General features: G+C 63.3%; 1 non-coding gene across 1 annotated transcript; it reads left to right on the top strand.

The window, feature by feature from the left end:
- The first annotated feature begins 8,680 nt into the window (after nt 1-8,680).
- LOC111759568 (U6atac minor spliceosomal RNA) lies at nt 8,681-8,807 on the top strand. Its single transcript, XR_002793508.1, has one exon. It is a non-coding gene; the product is annotated as a U6atac minor spliceosomal RNA (small nuclear RNA).
- Nucleotides 8,808-10,155: the final 1,348 nt, after the last annotated feature.

Consider the following 10,155-nt stretch of genomic DNA (forward strand, 5'->3'; position numbering starts at 1 on the left):
GGGGCGGTGGCTGGGGTGGCTGGGGTCGTGGCGGGGGCCGTGGCTGGGTTGTGCTGGGGGTCGTGGCTGGGGTCGTGGCAGGGGCCGTGGCTGGGGTCGTGCTGGGGGGCGGTGGCTGGGGGTCGTGGCTGGGGTCGTGGGCGGGGGGCCGTGGCTGGGGTTGTGCTGGGGGTCATGGCTGGGGTCGTGGCAGGGGCCGTGGCTGGGGTCGTGCTGGGGGCTGTGGCTGGGGGCCATGCTGGGGGCCGTGGCTGGGGGTCGTGGCTGGGGTCGTGCTAGGGGCCATGGCTGAGGCCGTGGCTGGGGGTCGTGCTGGGGGCTGTGCTGGGGTCGTGGCTGGGGGTCGTGCTGGGGTCGTGCTGGGGGCCATGGCTGGGGTCGTGCTGGGGTCGTGCTGGGTGCTGTGCTGGGGGCCGTGGCTGGGGATCGTGGCTGGGGTCGTGCTGGGGGCCGTGGCGGGGGCCGCGGTGGATGAAGACGAGTGGTGACCAGAGAAGGGCTGGCTGCGCAGGAGATAGGGAGGTGGCGCAGATGGTGACGACGAGGCCGGGTCAGCGCGGGTCAGCGTGAGGCGGGCAGGGGGCGGGGCCAGGAGCTGAGTGACCAGCGTGCCGGAAGGGCCACACACAAGGGCTGAAACCCCCCAGCCCTGCGGCAGCCGCCGTCTTAGTCTCTGTCCCCACGGCGGTGCGGGGAGGGGACGTGGCTGGTCCCAGCATCATGGGGCCCTGAAGGAGTGGGCAGGACACCCGGCAGCTGGGCTGCAGCCCACCCCTGGCTCTTCACCCCTCGGCCCCGGCCCTGCCCGGGGGTCCAGCACACAGGCCGGGAGAGAAGTGCAGGCAGGTGGGCCTTCCCAGGGCTCCCGCACCGCCCCCACCCCCGAGGTCACTTTTCTCGGTGGAGCCCGGAGCCCCCGGGGGGGCTGTCCCGCGGCGACTCAAGTGCAGAACGCACTGGGCGCACAGTGGGGAACAGATCACTTCCACGCATAACTTCTCAGAGCCGTCAGCCGGTCTGCACGGCGGCCCTCAGAGAGCGGTGAGCCGCAGTCCCCGGGCGTTTTTGGAGCCCTTGGGCACTCGGGGGTTACTGTCCTGCCACGGGAGAGGGGGGCTCTCAGGGGCTGTCAGCCTCCACTTTGCTTCCCCATTAGAACCCAAACCTGGGTGTGCTTCCTGCTGGCTAGGGGTCCTCTCTGAACTTCAGCTTTCTCCTCTGTCACGTGCAGAAAGCAGCAACGCCAGGCCCCAGGGACCAAAAGTCCTCTAAGCACCAGCCGGCACACAGCAGGCTCTTGGGGGGGCATTAACGTGCCTGGGGGGCCAGGGAGCTGGCCCGGCCCCCACTTCCTCCGGGATCAGACCCGCTCCGCCTGGCAGCACCGTTTAAACTACCTTCTCTCCAGCCCCATCGTCGAGGGTGGGTTGGCACACGCGTGGTCACTCAGCCCACCTCCTCACCCCTGCCGCAGGCGGGCTTCGGGGGGCAGGAGTAGAGGGGGGCCGTGTTTCCTCCAGGTTCCGCGGGCCCCACCGGGCGGGGGAGCGCAGGAAGAAGGGCCAGATCCTGGCGTGGGCCACAGCGGGCTATTTTGGTCCTTCAGATGCCGCTGGGAACGCCAGCCTCTTCCTCCGGCGGGGGACAGGAGTGGCCCAAGTGGACGCGTGGCTCGGTACCCCCGCGCCGCCAGGAGCAGAATGCCCGGCGGGGGGGGGCGGCCACGCGCGCGGCCCTGGGGCCACGGGACAGAATGCGGCCACGGAGCTTCATCCACGGGGAGAAGTGGCAGCTTCCCCCCCCCCCCGGGCCACCCCTGGAGCCCTCTGAGGGGTCCTGCCCCAGGGCAGGGCAGTGCCCGAGGGTGACCACCCCTCAGCCCCGGGTTGGGGTTTGGGGACCGGTCCCCAGGAGGGCCCACCAGCTTCTCCTCTCCCGCTCGTGGGGTCTCGCCCCCGTTGCCCGGGCTGAGCCCCCCACTGGGAGCACCCTGCAGCTTGTGTCCTGCGAGGTCGTGTCTGTCCCCCGCCGGGAGGCCCCCACAGCCCCAGCCCTGCTCAGTCACTCTGGCCAGGCGGCCACCCTGGGGGACCCGCCACTGCCCCTGCTGACCCCCCTTGGGCCACCCTCGGCCACCACGTGGCCTTGGGCCATGGGACACCAGCGGCCCGCCTCCTGAGCAAGGTGACAGGGAGACGCAGCCAGCTCGGCGCGAGCACGTACAGACAGGACAGGCGCTGACGCGGCTCCCCGTCGGGGGGCCCCTCTATACCCGACGACCGTCATAATGGCCACCCCCCACCCGAGCCCCGAGGAGCTCGCCCAGAGGTCAGCGGCGTGGGCAGGGAGAGCTGGCACTTGCCCCCGGGGCGCTCGCCCTGCCCTGCCTGGCCGCACGCAGTTCCAGGACGGGGAGAGAAACGGGCCCTCTGTCCCCAGACCACACCCGAGGCAATGGGGCGCCCACGGGGGAGAAGAGACGCTAGGCCGGACCCAGCCTCAGGGCCGCCCCTGGGGTCTCCGGCAGAGCGGGCAGCGGGGCGCCCGGGGAAGGTTCCAGCAAGGCCCGGGGACCCGAGTCAGCGCGCCGCGCCCGCAGGCCGGGGCTCCCTCCCTCCTCGCCCACGGCGGGGCAGCCGCAGCACCGGGTCCCCCGCGGGGCTGCCCGTCCCCTCCGCTGTCGGGGGGCCGGGGTCAGGCGAGGGTCTCCGGCCAAACGCCGGCCCTGGGAACGCTCCGTCCCCGCCGGCCTCCCGCACGTCCGGGGTCGGCGGTCACGTTATTAATAGAGGCCCCCGAGGAGAGGCCTCGGCCCCCGGGGTCACCGCTGAGCCTGCAGGGCCGAGGACGCAGCCCACGCGCAGGCTGGACCCAGCGGCTCTCGGGGCACCCCTGGGAGGCACGGGCCCGGGCGCAGGCACCCCCATGGCCAGAGGTACCGGAAAGGCCGCACCCAGAAAGCGGCGAACCGCGCAGGACCGCCTTCGCCCCTGCTCAGACGCAGGCTCCGGGCTCGCCCCGGTCCCCGGGGGCTCTTGGGGAGCTAGGACCGCATTGCTGTAGATTCTGCTTGCACAGTGCACCCCACCTCCAGAAACATTACGGCGTGGTGGGGAGGGGCTGGGCCCGTGGACCCACAGAGAAAAGTCTAGAAAACTCTCTGGACCCTGCCGCCTTCCCCCAACCCTTTCCAGGGGAACGTGCTGTCGGGGAAAGCATCGTGAGAGACTTGAAACGCCCAGAAGGAGCTACTGGTCCTGTACGCACGTCCCGGGGCGCCTGCGACCCTTTAAATTATGTAAAATTACTGGGCGTAGGAAACCGCTAAAAACACAAAGGACGCTGTGTCCAGAGCCCAGAAGCTCCGTGCAGTGGGATGGCAGCCAGCAGGATCGGGGCCTGCTTTTTTTTTTAAAGAAAAAAGAGTTATTTTTTATTTCTCTCCCCCCCCACCCCGTTGTCTGCTCTCTGTGTCATTCGCTGTGTGTTCTCCTGTGCCCACTTTCTATCCTTGTCAGAGAGCATGGGAATCTGTGTTTCTTTTTGTTGCGTCAGCTCTCCGTGTGTGCAGCGCCATTCCTGGGCAGGCTGCACTTTCTTTGGCGCTGGGCAGCTCTCCTTACGGGGCGCACTCCTTGTGTGTGGGGCTCCCCTACACGGGGACACCCCTGCGTGGCAGGGCACTCTTTGCACGCATCAGCACTGCGTATGGGCCAGCTCCACACGGGTCAAGGAGGCCCGGGGTTTGAACCGTGGACCTCCCGTGTAGTAGACGGACGCCCTGTGCGTTGGGCCACATCCGCTTCCCTTGCTTTTTGTTTCATCTGCTCCCGTGTGGTTTTAAAGCTTCCTCCCCGAGGTGGTGGTGGATGATCCACCATGAGCCCTGCTGAAGACCTGAGCCAGGAGAAGCGGCCGCCGGCACCGGGACACGCGCCTGTCGGACACCCCTGGAGCCCAGGACTGCCGCCCCCCACAGCCCTCAGGTGCAGCTGAGCCGAGGTCCAGGGCACCTCCCCAGCCATGCCCCAGGGCCAGGGTACCCCAGGAGCCCTGGTTCAGACCCAGAGGCCCGCCACACCTGGGCGTGTCACCTTCAGGTGCTATCATTTCTCCGTCTGGAAAATGGGGGCAGTAATAGCGCCCCTTGGCTGCTCTGTCCTAGTCCATAGGAGAGAAAACCGAGGCACAGAGCGGTTAAGTGGCTTGACTGAGGCAAGAAGCCGAAATGTGAGCGAGGAGTGCAATGGATCAGAGTGAGGCAGGGTTGCCCCTGCGGGGGGCCCGGCGCCCAGGGAGGGCTCAGGAACAGGGCCCTGGAGTGGTCTCGGCCCGCCTGGATGGGAGCCCTGAGAGGTGCAGCCCTGCCCCCTGGTGGGCGCTCCCGGAATCTCCGGCACGGGGACTGCCTGGGCTCCCCACCTGCAGGGTGGCGCCCGCCGAGAGAGGTGACTGAGTCTGGGTGCCCCAGCAGCATGACAATCACACCTTTCCCCATCGCACCCCTCCCCACACAGGGCAAAAGTGCAGGCAGGTCCCACCACCCGTGGGGCCACTCCAAGGCCAGCAGGCGGGGGGGGCTGGGTTCAGGGTCAGCCTATACCAAAGGCCCAGGGCCACGCGGGCCGCCACTAGCAGGGGCCCGGAGCTGGCTCTGAAAAGCCCACGACGGCCCAGGAGGGTCCTGGTCACCGAGGCCCGGTCTTCCTGCTGCTTCTCTGCCCCTCCCACCTGAGAACCTCCCAGGAAGCTGGAGCAGCCTCGGGGGCAGCTGGTCGGTAGCACAGGCTGGGGACCAGCCTCCCCTCTTGCGCCCACTCCTACCCCACCCCAGCCCACGCCCGCTGCCAATACGACATGCCTGCCAGAGAAACTTCCCCATGTCAAGACTCAGCCCCCAGCCCGCCACCAAACCCCTGATTCTGCAAGGATTTGGCCCGGGCACGGGCGGCCGGCGCGCTTTCCACTGGGCTCCCATCTCGGGCTTTGCCCTCCCAGTGGTTCCAAGAGCTTCAAGTTGGAGAGAGCTGGCTAGGCCCAGGCCATGCACACACCGAGATTCCTGGAGGAGGAAAATCCCACGTGGAGGCGCAGACTGGACTGAGGCTCCCCCTGGCGGCCTGAGCCCTGGCTCACTGACGTTCTCCAGGTCTGGAGTGGAGATCCTGCAGAAGTCTGGAAAATCTGGCCCCCCAAAGCCACTTGTGCCTGGAGATGGTAAGAGGTGCAGAAGCAGGTTTGCCGCTCTGAAGTCATTCGTTCAGCGCGCATTTGTAGAAGGGGGTCTGGGGCAGGGCTGGGTCTGCCCTGCCAACAAACCACCCGCCCCCCAGCCTCTGGGCCTGCAATTCAGTTGGCTGCCACCAGGGAGCGCTCCAGTGTGGACACTGCAGGAGGACCCGAGAACTGCTCCTTCTGCTCTGCCCTTGGCTTCCTCTTCCTCCGTGTTTCCTTCATGTCTCCAGCCCCTCTTTTCTCCCTCCCTCCCTGTTTTCTTTTCAAGAGCAGAGAGGCTCCCACTAGCTGAGGTCGGAACAGGGCACTAAGTGGTGCTTGCTCCTTAGACTCGGTTTTGCAACACCCTCATGGAAATTTCTTTCAAAAATAACAACAGCAATAAGGAATTCTGTGATTTTGTTGACCACAGAATTTCCCAAACAGGCTCTTTCCTTGTTTTCACGGGGTCGCTCAAGTGAAAACCGGTCACTGGAGCACTGCAGCGCACTTTGGGAAAGGCTACTTGGGGAAACGGCAAAAGCCTCCCTCTACTATTTCGCAAGGGTCGCCAAATTTAGCAAGTGAGATCAGGACGTCTAGTGGTGTTTGCATTTCAGGTGAACCACAATTTTTAGCATGTGTGCCCGATGAAGTATTTGGAACAGACTTTTACTAAAAATGTATTCGCCACTTGTCAGTGTTAGAAAGAAAGCTGCACCTGTAAGAGAACAGAAGCTCAGACAATTGTGGAGAAAATAGTTTTATTAATGCTCTTGCAAGAACAGGCACACGACCTGGATAAAATGGCCAGTGCACCCAACAGCAAGCGACAGAGACATTTATACCCTAAACCTAACACACAGGTCCCTCCCCTGCTCCCCACTGACCGGCTACTTCAGGGGTTCCAGCCTGTCCGAGATAACGCCCACCCCTGCCCACTTCCAGCCTGGGAGCTGGGCTGGTCCTCCTCCCACACACTCCACACCGACTCGCTGGCAAGTTCTCCACTCCCTCGGCTTCTGCATCTGTAAAATGGGCAGGTCGGCCAGGTGATGTCACCTTCCTGTACTTCTGGGACCGTCCCTGGATGGAGGCCCAAAGGCTCCAAATGGGAGCCTTTAAAGAAGGGCCTTGGGGAGCGGGTGCCGTGTGCTCCTGGAGAGTGCGGGGGCACCAAGTGGACTCTCCTGCGGGAGCTCTCTCTAAATGCACCTGCCTTCCTGCCATACAGGACCCCTCCACCCCACTGGCTGCAGAGCAACTCACTGGCCCAGGAGGTAAGAATGTTCCAGAACCAGGGCTGAAGGCGTGGGTTTTATGGTAACAAGGAAATAGTTTTCCAGCCACACATTTATTTGACAAACACTGGGACAGGTGCTGGGATGGGGTCCCTAGCAGGACAGAAGGTGTGTGTTGTGGGAGGGGGGGGCGGTTCCGGGGGTCCCAGCAGACAGACGCATGGGGAAAGCAGCGGACAAGCCCAGGCTCCTGTGTGGAGCCCAGGGAAGGAGCTGCAGGTCCCCGGTTCCTTCCAGCCTGGCCTGCCCGACCCCTGGACGAGGCTGCCTTATTCGACAAAATTGGCCCCTTCTGCACCATGTGTCATTACTGCTGGAACAAGGAGGGCTCAATCCACCTAAAGAAATGACCCGACCGCTAAGATGATGCGACCCAGAAGTCTCTGTGAGTGGAGAGTCCCTTGTTCAGACTCCCAGGGACGGGCCCAGGAACCTGCATTCTAACGACCCCCAGAAGGTTCTGATTCGCCCTGAAGCTTCAGAGGTCAGGTCTAGGGTTCCTGCAGAGCCAGCTGCCCCTTCATCCCAGGCTCATCCCTAGGACCAGGAGCCGCAGGCCCAAGGGAAGGGAGAGGCCCCCATGCCCTGGCGCGGGGCAGGAAGAGACATCACCGGGACCAGCCCAGCAGGCCGAGGGCAGAGGGCTGGTGCAGAGATGCTTCTGGTAGTGGCACAACCATACTGGAGAAAGAGCACAGAGTCCCACGGCCAACACAATTGTGGGCAGGTCTCCCAGTCCCTGAGGCCTCCAGGAGTTCAGCTATAAGATGTGGGTGCTGGTGTGCCAGTGGCATCTGTCTTTCAGGGCTGGGGAGTTAAGAGGATGCTGGCAGGACTGCTGCCGCCAGGAACCCGGCAGCACCGTCTGTCCGTGCACCATGGGCTGCTCCCCAGCACTGCCCTCCCGGCTGCACCCAAGCCACAGGCAGGGAGAGGGCAGGAGGCCCAAAGAACAATGAGGGCTGAGAAGCAAGGGGACCTCACATCACCCCAAGAGGCCACCAGGACCCTGAAAACGAGGCCTAAGGTTTGCAGCTCTTGACACGAGCAGGCCACCGTTATGGGTCTGGGATGGAAAACGCTAAGGGCAGGGAGCTGAGGGAGCAGCGGTGTGAAGGGTGGCCGGCCTCAGTCCCAGGAATGACCGGGCCTAAGGAGGCCCCGGGTGTACTGGGAGGAGGAAGGCGCAGGCAGGTGGGCAGCCGGCAGGGCAACAAGGGATTGGGCCACGGTCGGAAAAGCCATCGCTGGCTGGGAGCGGGCACGAGGCGTGTGCCCGTCGCATCCTCCCTGCGTGTCTGGGCGTGTGTGCACACCTGCGGCGTATCCACGCAGGCCCTTGCCCATGTCTCACTCGGGGGAGCTTGCTGAGGGCCGCTTCCGGTCCATTTACTTGTGATTTCTAGGGAACTGGCTGCGAATATTGCTCTGGGTCCATACTGTCGAAACTGGCTGCCACGGGGGGCTCGGGGCTGACACAAGGGAGGTCTGGAGAGAAAGGGACGGCCCCACGCCCCTTGGTCGACCGGGCGCGGGAGGCAGCGAGCAGGGCAAGCCTGGCCGACGCGGCCTCGTCGTCTACACCGCGGGAGCCGCAGCACCCGCGGCCTCGGAACCGAAGCGCGCACGGAACACGCGGGAAGCGCCGGGGCCCGGCCCGGACCCCCAAGCGCGGACAGAGCATGCGCGGCACGGACGAAAGGCATGCGCGAGCAGCGCCCCTCGCACCCACAGTTCCAAGCGCAGGGCCGCGTCCGGAAGTGGAGGGCGGGGCTCTCCTGCCCCTAGGATTCTGATTCGTTACAAACCACTTCCATTTCCGCAGACGCTTCCAGGCCCACCGGGAGGTGTGTCGCTGCGCGAAGCGCGGGCCGGCTGTTTTAGTTCCGGGGGAATCTACTTTTTGAATGACGCTCGAGACTTCCGGGTGCCCCCTCGGTCTCTGATTGGCTTATTTTACGCATATAAAAGAGAATGAAAAATGCTAGCGTTTCCTTACCTGTTCAAATAAATGTGGGAGATCGACGGGAGTGAGTGTAGTTTCTGATTAGATACTGGCATTTTCACAAATGTGTAGGTATCTGAAGCACCAAAAGAAAGTCACCGTAAGTGTAAGGTGGTGTATTTCTTGGCCTTTAAATAGAGAGTGGTGGTCGAATGCTGCCGTGTTGTATGAAAGGAGAGAAGGTTAGCACTCCCCTTGACAAGGATGGAAGAGGCCCTCGGGCCTGTACAACACGCATACGGTTAAGGCATTGCCACCTACTTCGTGGCATCTAACCACTGTTTTTTCGGGTACGTGGGGCTGAGGTCATTTGATACATACACGCAGGCTTCTACGTGCTCCCCGATCTACAGAATTAAATACTTTCGTACCTGGAATTTTTCGTGTGTATTTTTTAAACTTTCCTTTTTTTGGCACCCCAAAGGACGTTTGCAATTAATAATCTGGGAGCAGATAAGGAGCCACATTTTAAACCAGGAAATTGTCTTCGCCCCCTTGATAGCCACAGCCAAAGGAGAGCAGGGGCGGTCGCCAGCTTTTGCAAATACAATACAGGATGCCCAGTTAACTTTACATTTCAGACAAATAACAAGTACTTTCTTAGCATGTCCAAGTATTGGAGCTTGGGGCCGGGGCAAAAACTAGGAGACTGGTCCAGGGGGGAGACAGGCCGCCGGGTTCCAGCAGGTTGCCGAGCCGCAGCTGCCTTTGAAAATCCTTGCTCTTCTGCAACTCAGGGGCTCTTCAGCTTCACAGATCTCAGACCTTTCCACTCAAGTCACTCGTTCCGGGAAAAGAGCATTACTGAGCTGGCAGAGACCCCTGACCAGATGAGCCACATTCTAGGCCATTCCAGATCCTTAGCAAGCAAGACAGACGCAGACAGCTCAGGAGCAGCGCAGCAGGAATGGGCACGGCGGGAGCTGCTCCTTTCGGGGTGGTCAGGGAACGCCACCACGGAAACCACCACTAGGGCCGACACCTGAAGGTGGTGGGGATCGAGCTGGTGGACACCAGAACATTCCTGAGGGAAAGGCAAAGCCTTCCAGGCCATGTGGTTCTGGTGGCATTTGGGCGACAGGGACAGTGGCTGGCAAGGGCTGGAAGGGCCAGATGACCCGGGGCCTGGGGTCTTTGCGAGGACTTCTGCTCAGTGAGGTATGGGGACCCTGGAGGACTTCCCCAAGTACCCAACCTGGGCGACAACAGAGACGTCAGAAAGGCAAGGACGGGAGCTGGAGGCCAGGCAGGGGCTGCTGGGGAGGGGCAGGGAGGGCGGCGCGGCCCAGGGTGGCAGCGGTGGGGGCTGCGCGAAGGCGTGGAGGCCGAGTGTCAGGGTTTGCTGACGCACAGAATGTAGGACAGGGTGCAACGGGTCGCCTCACCAGAGCCCAGTGCTGCCGGTCAGGGCCGGGGAGGCAGAGTGGGCAGGGGCGGTGGGGGGCTGGGGCTGGCTAAGGCTGCACTTGGGGGCATGAGACGGAAGGGTCCGAGGGACAGGCCTGGGCGGTGATGGAAAGCCGACACCTGTCAGCGCCAAGCTCACGTGCAGGTCCTTTGGGAGCACCGTTCTCACCAGCTAAGAGCACAGCACACTGGAAGTTGACAGGCCAGTTTGTGTGTCTAAATCGGTCA

The sequence above is a fragment of the Dasypus novemcinctus genome, chromosome 8, assembly GCF_030445035.2.
Source record: "Dasypus novemcinctus isolate mDasNov1 chromosome 8, mDasNov1.1.hap2, whole genome shotgun sequence".
In the NCBI taxonomy this organism is placed as follows: Eukaryota; Metazoa; Chordata; class Mammalia; order Cingulata; family Dasypodidae; genus Dasypus; species Dasypus novemcinctus.